Raw genomic sequence first — 10379 nt, 5'->3', positions numbered from 1 at the left:
CAAATAAGTAAATAAAATAAATAAGAATAATTAAAATATATATTAATTAGAAATAAAATAAAATAAACAATAAATAAAATAAAAACATGTTTCAAATGACTGCTAAACATATATTATATAAAATCTTAAGTCCGGTGAGAAACTAGCGTCTGGACCAAAGACTTTATTAAAGGTTTTTATTTTAATCTACAAAAATAAACAAACAAATTAATTAATTAAATTAAAAAAAAAAAAATTAATTAGAGATAAAATCAAATAAACAATAAATACAATTTTAAAAAAATGTTTCAAATGACTGTGAAACGTATCTTGTATAAAAAAATAAAAAAGTAAATATGAATCGCAAGTGAATTTGATCATTTTGTCATATAAAAGAATACAAGAAAAAAAATGCTCAGTTGTCTCAGATTTGTTGTGGAATTGTGATTTTTTTTTTTTTTTTTTTTTGTACATTACAGTATTTGTCTTTTCTTCCACTTCTTTCCTCTGTGGTCAGAGCAGGGCTTTAGTGAGATGGAGATGGAACAGACTGACAGGGAAACTGGTCTTGATACAACACCCGCCATCTACAAGAAGGCTACACTATTGCAGCTGAGTAGCTCTGATCGACACTGTGGAAGGCGACTAAATTCTGTCCTACAGTCAGTTTTCCAGGTATTCTCGCAGAGAAGAAAGATGCTCTGTGTTTGTCTGCAACTATGGATAAAGTGATTGGCTCCATGAGGGATGTGAAGCTTTTCACTGTGTTCAACAGCACACTTTCCCTGCAGCTTAACACAGACATCTTATTAAGATGATTTGTTTTGGACTGATTGAAGGATGAGGCTGTTCAGAAGTCTGACAGTTTTAGATATGATTATCAAATATAGTACAGCTAGAAAATGCTGAATTCAACAAACTACAGAAACGTTTTCGTCTTCGTCGTGATGCGAGGGAAGCTCCGGTAGGGTTGGCGAGGGTGAGGGGAACACTTCATTTCATTTCATGTTTACGTGTCTGTGTGTGACTTGTTTCCAGTTTGGGGTAAATATGGGTTTTTATGTTCATTAAGTTTCGTAAAGAACTTTATGCTGCAGTTTCTTCTCGGATTTTTCAGTATATTCCTTTTTTCTTTTCTTTTTTTTAAAGAAAAACATAAAAACAAAAAAATATAAATCATTAAAGCCCAAACGATTTCAAGGGGGGGGGGGTCATTTACCAAGAGAGGGAATGGTTGTGTTGCGTGCACAAACTCACGTCCACTGCAGTGATAACTGGTCACATTAGAGAGACATGAGAAATAAAACATCTTTAATAATCTGGATCTCCAAGTGGAAATATTTGCAACAAGGATCAAAACGCTCCACATGAAGGTCAGCTGGTTGTTTTGGGGTAAAAAATGTGAAGCTTGATGTCGTAGTCAGGATCAGGTCTGGTTTACTGTCTGTAGACTGGATCCCTGTGTGGCTACCTCCATGTTGGGAGCCGTTGGGATGGTGATATGAGGTGGGGGGGGGTCTGTCTCCACCTGATCTGTGTCCTTCCTCTTTACAAAACAATGGAAATATCTGCAAATATCGTCTTTCTTGTGTCGTCCATGAAAAACATTTCTAAAGGAAATGTTAGAGCCATTTATCCAATATCGTTCATTTAAAATAAAATGCTTTCTAAATGACCAAAAGTAATAAAAAATGATTAAATTTATCGTATTTTGATGAACTGCACAGCAGAAGAAACACAAACACCAACTCAGTTCAAACATTAAGTCAAATACAAAAAGCTTTATAAAGTACTTAATATGATCAAATCAAGTTATGCACACTAACAGGCACAAACCTTCACACACACGTGTGTGTGACAAGACAAAAAAAACCAAACACACTTCATGTTTAATTCCAACTTTCCTCTGTACAAACATGAACACTAACCATACTTTTTGTTTCTTACCTAAATATAAATGTAAAAACACAAAAGTAAAACACATCAGGGTCCACGCGGCAGCCAAAGGGCTGCAGCGCAGGACCCCCAATGTACCAGGAAAGTTTCATCTCCATGGCAACAACTCTGCAGATCGAGCAAAGCTCCCAGAGAGAAGGTTCCTATCGAGGACACAAGTTGTGGACAGAGTACATTTACTTAAGTATATTTTTGAGTATTTATACTTCACTTGAGTATTTGTTTTTTTGGAAGTTTATCACTGAAGAACTGAAGATGACTACTTTGCCCTTCACTGAAGAAAAACACCAGAGATAAAATGCTAAAAGCACAAATCAACCTTAAATCAATAAGAACACATGGGAGCAACAAGTATTAAAGTATAAATTAGAAAGTTAATAAGAAACAATGTAAAGAATAAAAACAGTGATGTAAAACATGAAGAAAGGAGAACAGAGGAAGCTTCAGAAACAGGTAGGAAGCATACAGTTGTGCTCATACGTCTTCATCCCCTTTCATTAAAGAAAAGCTGAATTTACAACAGTCACTCAAATAACTGGAGACTTAAAAAAGGAACAAAAAAAAAACCTTGCAAAAATATAATTTAGTCATATAAGACACTGTTTTTTCATTTTATTGAGTTGAAGAAAGAAAAAACAAACATTATTCATTATTAATTTTCTTTTTTTTTCACCATCAGTGTTTAATTTACTTCTCAGACTTTTTTACGTTTGCAAAGCTATTGTGACTTTTCTGACTTTGGAGTCAGAAGCTGTAATGGCAGAATGATCCCTATCTCCCCAAGCTGAAGAACTCTGCCTGGATCCAGGCTCTGATCCAGATCACCTCCGGTGTTCACACTACGTCACCACTCACTGGAGAGGTCATATTTAATTTTATGGGTATCTCACTTGTTTCTTATTCCATGAGATTTCCTGTAAAAATTCATTTAAAAAATTCATCCATAACTTTGTAAATGATGTTGCGAACATGTTGCTGAATATGTAACCTACACTTTATATATCTATATAATAAATATATTGCCCCATATAATTACTTCTAGATGAATAAATTTAATGTATTTAAAGCTGCTTTTATATCAATATTCATAGTTTATATATATGATTTAATTTGTATGATTTGTATCATTGATATAATTTATATAAAGATATTATATAAACATATTATTCCTTCAGTCATTCAGTTCCTTTCTGTAACTCTTCAGCTCCACTTGGAGAGTGTTGAAGGTGTTTGTTTTCAGAAAACTGAACTTGATGTAGTTCAGCAGTTTGTCCATCAGAGGGGGGCAAATATCTGATGTTGTCGCCGTGGTAACTGTCCCATCCTGGCTGCTGGATGCGGAGGGCAGCAGCACCACTACCGGGAGTCTGCTTGGGATTTATTTGTGAGTAAATTCTCTGCAAACGTTCAGCCTTTACCGGCAGGGCAGCAAGGGGTTTATTCCAGGTGCTTTACATGAAAACATGACAAAATAAGAAGCTTCAGTTAATATTAAAACAAGAAGGAAGGAAAAAGAAACATCTGATAAAAAAAAAACAACTGTAAAATAGTGATAAATTCCAGCTGAAAAGAAACATGCAGACCTGGACTTAAAGATAACTTCAGATAGAAACTAATGAAGTGCAGCTGAGAGCAGCAGAAGCAGGAAGATGCTGAAAGCTGTGAGGTTGTTCACCACCTTTTATCTGCAATGTTTTACAGAAATGATGAGAACTTCAGCTGATTTTTCTCCTCTATCCTCACCAGGTCATCGCCACAGTATTGATCCCGTCATGAGATACTAGTAAACTGACCACCTCAGAGGATATCACGGAGCCATCCAGTACATCATTCATCCATTTTATTCACCACTTAGTCCACTTCATGGTGGCAGGAAGCTGGAGTCTATCCCAGCCATCATCAGGCAGACGCAGCTGGACAGGTCGCCAGTCCATCACAGGACACTACGACTCACTGAAGACTAAAGAAATGTCTCGTTTTATGGGTTTATTTCATTGCAATTAATTACAATTAATCTCAGTATCCTGAGTTATTTTGCCATTAATCACATTTTTATCAGCTTTTAAATGAACCAAACCAGGATCATGTAGCTGCTTGTAGAATCATCCATAAGGGACAGTCTGCAGAGGAGGAGGAGGAGCAGGAGGAGGAGGAGGAGGAGGAGGTCTTTTCCAGGTGTTTACCAGGTCTTTTCCAGGTGTTTCCCAGGTGTTTCCCAGGTCTTTCCCAGGTGTTTACCAGGTGTTTACCAGGTCTTTCCCAGGTCTTTTACAAGTCTCTTACAGGTATTTTTTCCCAGGTCTTTCCCAGGTGTTTACCAGGTGTTTCCCAGGTGTTTTCCGGGTATTTTCCAGGTTTTTTCCCCCCGGGTGTTTTCAAGGTCTTTCCCAGGTCTTTTCCGGGTGTTTTTTCCAGGTGTTTTCCAGGTGTTTACCAGGTGTGTTCCAGGTCTTTCCCAGGTGTTTTCCAGGTCTTTCCCAGGTGTTTTTTTCCCAGGTCTTTTCCAGGTGTTTTTTCCAGGTGTTTTCCAGGTGTTTACCAGGTGTTTTCCAGGTCTTTTCAGGTCTTTTCCAGGTGTTTTCCAGGTGTTTACCAGGTGTTTACCAGGTCTTTTCCAGGTGTTTTCCAAGTGTTTACCAGGTATTTTCCAGGTCTTTCCCAGGTCTTTTCCAGGTCTTTTCAGGTCTTTTCCAGGTCTTTTCCAGGTATTTCCCAGGTGTTTTCCAGGTCTTTCCCAGGTATTTTCCAGGTGTTTCCCAGGTCTTTTCCAGGACTTTTCCAGGTGTTTTCCAGGTCTTTCCCAGGTGTTTACCAGGTGTTTCCCAGGTCTTTTCCAGGTGTTTTTTTTCCAGGTATTTTCCAGGTGTTTACCAGGTATTTTCTAGGTCTTTTCCAGGTGTTTTCCAGGTCTTTTCCAGGTTTTTTCCAGGTATTTTTTTTCCAGGTATTTTCCCGGTGTTTCACCAGGTGTTTTCCAGGTCTTTCCCAGGTCTTTTACAAGTCTCTTACAGGTATTTTTTTCCAGGTCTTTCCCAGGTGTTTACCAGGTGTTTCCCAGGTGTTTTTTTCCCAGGTCTTTCCCAGGTGTTTTCCGGGTATTTTCCAGGTTTTTTCCCCCCGGGTGTTTTCAAGGTCTTTCCCAGGTCTTTTCCAGGTGTTTTCCAGGTGTTTTTTCCAGGTGTTTTCCAGGTGTTTACCAGGTGTTTTCCAGGTCTTTCCCAGGTGTTTTTTTCCCAGGTATTTCCCAGGTGTTTTCCGGGTATTTTCCAGGTTTTTCCCCCCGGGTGTTTTCAAGGTCTTTCCTAGGTCTTTTCCAGGTGTTTTCCAGGTGTTTACCAGGTGTTTTCCAGGTCTTTCCCAGGTGTTTTCCAGGTCTTTCCCAGGTGTTTTTTCCAGGTGTTTTTGAGGTATTTTCCAGGTCTTTCCAGGTGTTTTCCAGGTCTTTCCAGGACTTTTCCAGGTGTTTACCAGGTCTTTTCCAGGTCTTTTCCAGGACCTTTCCAGGTGTTTTCCAGGACTTTTCCAGGTCTTTCCCAGGTCTTTCCCAGGTCTTGTCCAGGTGTTTTTCCCCCAGGTATTTTCCAAGTGTTTACCAGGTATTTTCTAGGTCTTTTCCAGGTCTTTCCAGGTGTTTTCCAGGTCTTTTCTAGGTCTTTTCCAGGTTTTTTCCAGGTATTTTTTTCCAGGTATTTTCCCGGTGTTTCACCAGGTGTTTTCCAGGTCTTTCCCAGGTGTTTACCAGGTGTTTCCCAGGTCTTTCCCAGGTGATTTTTTCCCCAGGTATTTTCCAGGTGTTTCCCAGGTCTTTTCCAGGTGTTTCCTAGGTATTTTCCAGGTGTTTTTGAGGTATTTTCCAGGTGTTTCCAGGTGTTTTCCAGGTGTTTCCCAGGTGTTTTCCAGGTTTTTTCCAGGTCTTTCCCAGGTGTTTTCCAGGTCTTTCCCAGGTGTTTTTTCCAGGTGTTTTCCAGGTGTTTTCTGGGTGTTTTCAAGGTCTTTCCCAGGTCTTTTCCAGGTGTTTCCTAGGTATTTTCCAGGTGTTTTTGAGGTATTTTCCAGGTCTTACCTAGGTGTTTTCCAGGTGTTTCCCAGGTGTTTTCCAGGTGTTTTCCAGGTGTTTACCAGGTGTTTTCCAGGTCCTTCCCAGGTGTTTTCCAGGTCTTTCCCAGGTGTTTTTTCCAGGTGTTTTTTCCAGGTCTTTCCCAGGTGTTTTCCAGGTGTTTACCAGGTGTGTTCCAGGTCTTTCCCAGGTGTTTTCCAGGTCTTTCCCAGGTGTTTTTTTCCCAGGTATTTCCCAGGTGTTTTCCGGGTATTTTCCAGGTGTTTTCCAGACGTTTTGTTTCACAGACCGGCCTCTGCTGCCATCTGCTGTCCTACAGTTCTCTTTTCCGTCTTTTCCGACGCATTTCCTTCATGATTCTCCCTCCTTTAGCATTTGTGTGCCTCTATATCTATAGTTCATGTCAGGATTAATGAGGTCTTATGAACAGACTGTTGCTTTTCCAGCTGCATCAGTCGGTAAAATAACTTCAGCCATGCAGGAATTATCCAATAGGAAACGTTTAAAAACTGCAGCATATAAATGGTTAAACTCCTACAAGTCAACAACTGAAACAGAAACTAAACCACCTGAAAGAAATGGATTTACTCTGCATGTATCAGTAGCTCAGGTCTTTCCCAGGTCTTTTCCAGGTGTTTACCAGGTGTTTACCAGGTGTTTTCCAGGTATTTTCCAGGTATTTTCCAGGTGTTTACCAGGTGTTTACCAGGTATTTTCCAGGTATTTCCAGGACTTTCCCAGGACTTTCAAGGACTTTTCCAGGTCTTTTCCAGGTCTTTCCAGGTCTTTTCCAGGTGTTTTCCAGGTCTTTCCAGGACTTTTCCAGGTGTTTACCAGGTCTTTTCCAGGACTTTTCCAGGTCTTTTCCAGGTCTTTTCCAGGACCTTTCCAGGTGTTTTCCAGGTCTTTCCCAGGTCTTTTCCAGGTGTTTTTTTCCCAGGTATTTTCCAAGTGTTTACCAGGTATTTTCTAGGTCTTTTCCAGGTCTTTCCAGGTGTTTTCCAGGTGTTTTCTAGGTCTTTTCCAGGTTTTTTCCAGGTATTTTTTTTCCAGGTGTTTCACCAGGTGTTTTCCAGGTCTTTCCCAGGTGTTTACCTGGTCTTTCCCAGGTGTTTACCAGGTGTTTCCCAGGTCTTTCCCAGGTGATTTTTTCCCCAGGTATTTTCCAGGTCTTTCCCAGGTCTTTTCCAGGTGTTTCCTAGGTATTTTCCAGGTGTTTTTGAGGTATTTTCCAGGTGTTTCCAGGTGTTTTCCAGGTGTTTCCCAGGTGTTTTCCAGGTGTTTTTTCCCAGGTGTTTTCCAGGTGTTTCCTAGGTATTTTCCAGGTGTTTTTGAGGTCTTTTCCAGGTCTTTCCCAGGTGTTTTCCAGGTGTTTTTTCCAGGTGTTTTCCAGGTCTTTTCAGGTCTTTTCCAGGTCTTTCCCAGGTGTTTTCCAGGTCTTTCTCAGGTCTTTTCCAGGTCTTTTCCAGGTATTTTCCAGGTCTTTCTCAGGTGTTCCCCAGGTGTTTCCAGGTGTTTTCCAGGTGTTTTTTCCAGGTGTTTTCCAGGTGTTTCCTAGATATTTTCCAGGTGTTTTTGAGGTCTTTTCCAGGTCTTTCCCAGGTGTTTTCTAGGTGTTTTTTCCAGGTGTTTTCCAGGTGTTTACCAGGTATTTTCCAGGTCTTTCTCAGGTGTTCCCCAGGTGTTTCCAGGTGTTTTTTCCAGGTGTTTTCCAGGTGTTTTCCAGACGTTTTGTTGCACAGACCGGCCTCTGCTGCCATCTGCTGTCCTACAGTTCTCTTTTCCGTCTCCTCCAGCTTTAACTCTCCACATCTGCACTCAGTCCTGCAACTAAAGACTCTTTTGTTCATGGTGTCTAGTTTTCCTTTGGCAGTGGGAGGTTTAAGATGTAAAACTTAAAGACACTTGTCTGTGTTTTCTAATTCATCCTCTTTTCTCTTTGTGTCTTTTATCTTCTGGTTTTAAGTCCTTTGGTTTCACTGGGAGTCCAGCTGTTGTCAGTAAACTGGTTTATGCTCAGCAGCTCTGTGGAAGATCCCAGCTGCAGACAGATTCAGACGGTGATGTGGGTCTGTTGATACGATGACGTTTCCTCCATGTGGGACTTCCTGCTCTGCTCTGTTCTTCATGTTAATCATTAAAACAAAACTACAAAGGAGAAAATGACATCCTGATTGGATGATGTTACATCCCATAAGTAACGGTTCATAAAGGTGAGTTTTCCTTTCTAAAGCTGTCATGGTTTGTCTCATCTTGTCTTCTAGGTTCCTGTTTTATTTTATACCGTTGTGTCTTTGTTTCCTGTTCTGCTTCCTGTTCATCAGTTCACCTGGCTTCATTTAGATCATTCCCTTCAGCTGCGTCTGGTTTTGTTCCTGTGTATTTACACCCCTTGGTTTCAGTTCCCATTGCTGGTTCACTGTGGTAGGTTCAGGTGTCTTTTGACATGCCTGCAGTTTTTTGGTTTGTGGAAATAAACGTCCTGACTCTGCATCTCTGGCTCCTGGATCTGCTTTTGGATCCTCACCTCCACCTCCACATCTTGACAAAAGCATCTATAACAGTCCTGTGATGGATGGGCGACCGGTCCAGGTGCACCCGCCTCTCGCCTGCTGCTTGTTGGGATAAGATCCAGCTTCCCCGCGACCCTGAACTGGATGAAATGATTTAGAAAGTGACTGAATGAATGAAGCATCTTTTAATTTGAAATCACAAAGCAAGAAAACATAAAACATGAACTAAATCTAAGCATAAAGATGGTTTTCAGCTGCAGGATGTCCATGGATGTCATGCTCTGTGGAGTTCCTGAGATGGATCTGACACCTCCAGTCTTTTAACACACCAGCAGACCCTGATCACATGACCTCGGGGACCTGCAGAGGATATAAATAAATATATTTAGAAAGAAAAACTTTATATATTTCTTTGAGGTCATCTTTTTGTAGTTTTTAACATGACGTTTTCAAGAGGAACACTAAATGTGTCAAGCTGGGATAGGTAATGTTCCTCAGAGACATGTTCCTCTGGGTGAAGCGGTTCCTCGTCCTGATAGTAGTCTATATATTCTGTAATCATGAACAATAAGAAATCAGTTTACCCCTCAGTTTACTGTAAATCTGTAAAAACTCTGACCAATCCAAACGTTCCGACCCAAATGGAGTTGTTCATTTCTTATATTTCGTAGCTTCTTCTCCCGGCTCCCCTCCTCCCCCTCCAGCAGAACATACCTGATAGCCACACCCTGCATATAAACAGTGTGTTCGGATGAAAATACAAAGTAGTGAAGAAGAAACACGGAAGGCAAACATGGCTGAGAAAATGCAGGAAGGATTTCCCGATCCGGCTCGGTTTATTTCCCTCCTCCTGCTAAACAGCCGAGAAAGAGAAAATCGTTGGTGGAAAAAGCTGCGAATAAAAAAATCTTGGCTCACGCAAGGAGCAGAACCAGAGGGGGAGGGGCCAAGACAGGAGGAGGAGCCAAGACAGGGCACCACTTTTACACCTTGCTAGTTCCCCATCATTACCCAGCCCAGCTTTAAGTAGAAAAAAGTTTATATCATACATCCTTGTAAAAGTAAAGCAAAGTGCCGGATCCAAAGGCAAATAGTGACAAACAGAAAAGTAGGTCCGCACACTACAAGTAGCTCCATGGTGTATTTCAATTAGTACATATTGTGTGTCATTGCTCTTTTTATGTATATATGTATATACACATGGTCGTTATTGTTTTATCTTTCACTACCTCACGTTACTAAACATAACAATGAGACCTCAGAGCATGACTAAATGTAAAATGCTTATAAATGCTGCACATAACTTCCTGCTGTACAGCTAGCGGCTAACATAGCGACATGGGAGGATGATCTATAAGGCAACAGGCGGTGACTGCATTACAGGCCATAATGCTCATTAAGCCTACCCTAGTGTATGCTGGCCATGAGCAAAAAATAAATAAATAAACAAGAGGAAAATGTGTAATTATGCAAATAATTTCTGTTTTTTGTTTATTTCAATGTCAACTTTTTTCTCCTGAATGCCAAATTCTGTTATTCTGCCTTATGGTACAAAGGTTGAACTTTTAATTGCATTTTTATTAAAAAAAAGAACCCAAAAATAATTGATAATCCATCAATGCATCCATCCAAACCAACATCTGTTTGTATGATCTTCCTCAGACTTGGTGTTAAAAAGCTGATTTCATTTTGTGGCTATAAGAAACTATAATAACTTTGGCTGCATGTGGGCAGGGGCTGAGTTTTAGCCGTTGCTAGGCAACATCCAACAGGTCTAATTTTTGGATAGAATCATCTGAAGGGTGGAGACCATTTTGGTGTTGCCTAGCAACAGTTATAGAATGCATTCAGCCTAGGGGCGGAGCCAGGTTTCC

The sequence above is a fragment of the Telmatherina bonti genome (assembly GCF_933228915.1).
Source record: "Telmatherina bonti genome assembly, chromosome: 7".
NCBI classification, from domain to species: Eukaryota; Metazoa; Chordata; class Actinopteri; order Atheriniformes; family Telmatherinidae; genus Telmatherina; species Telmatherina bonti.
This window is presented reverse-complemented; position numbering follows the sequence as displayed.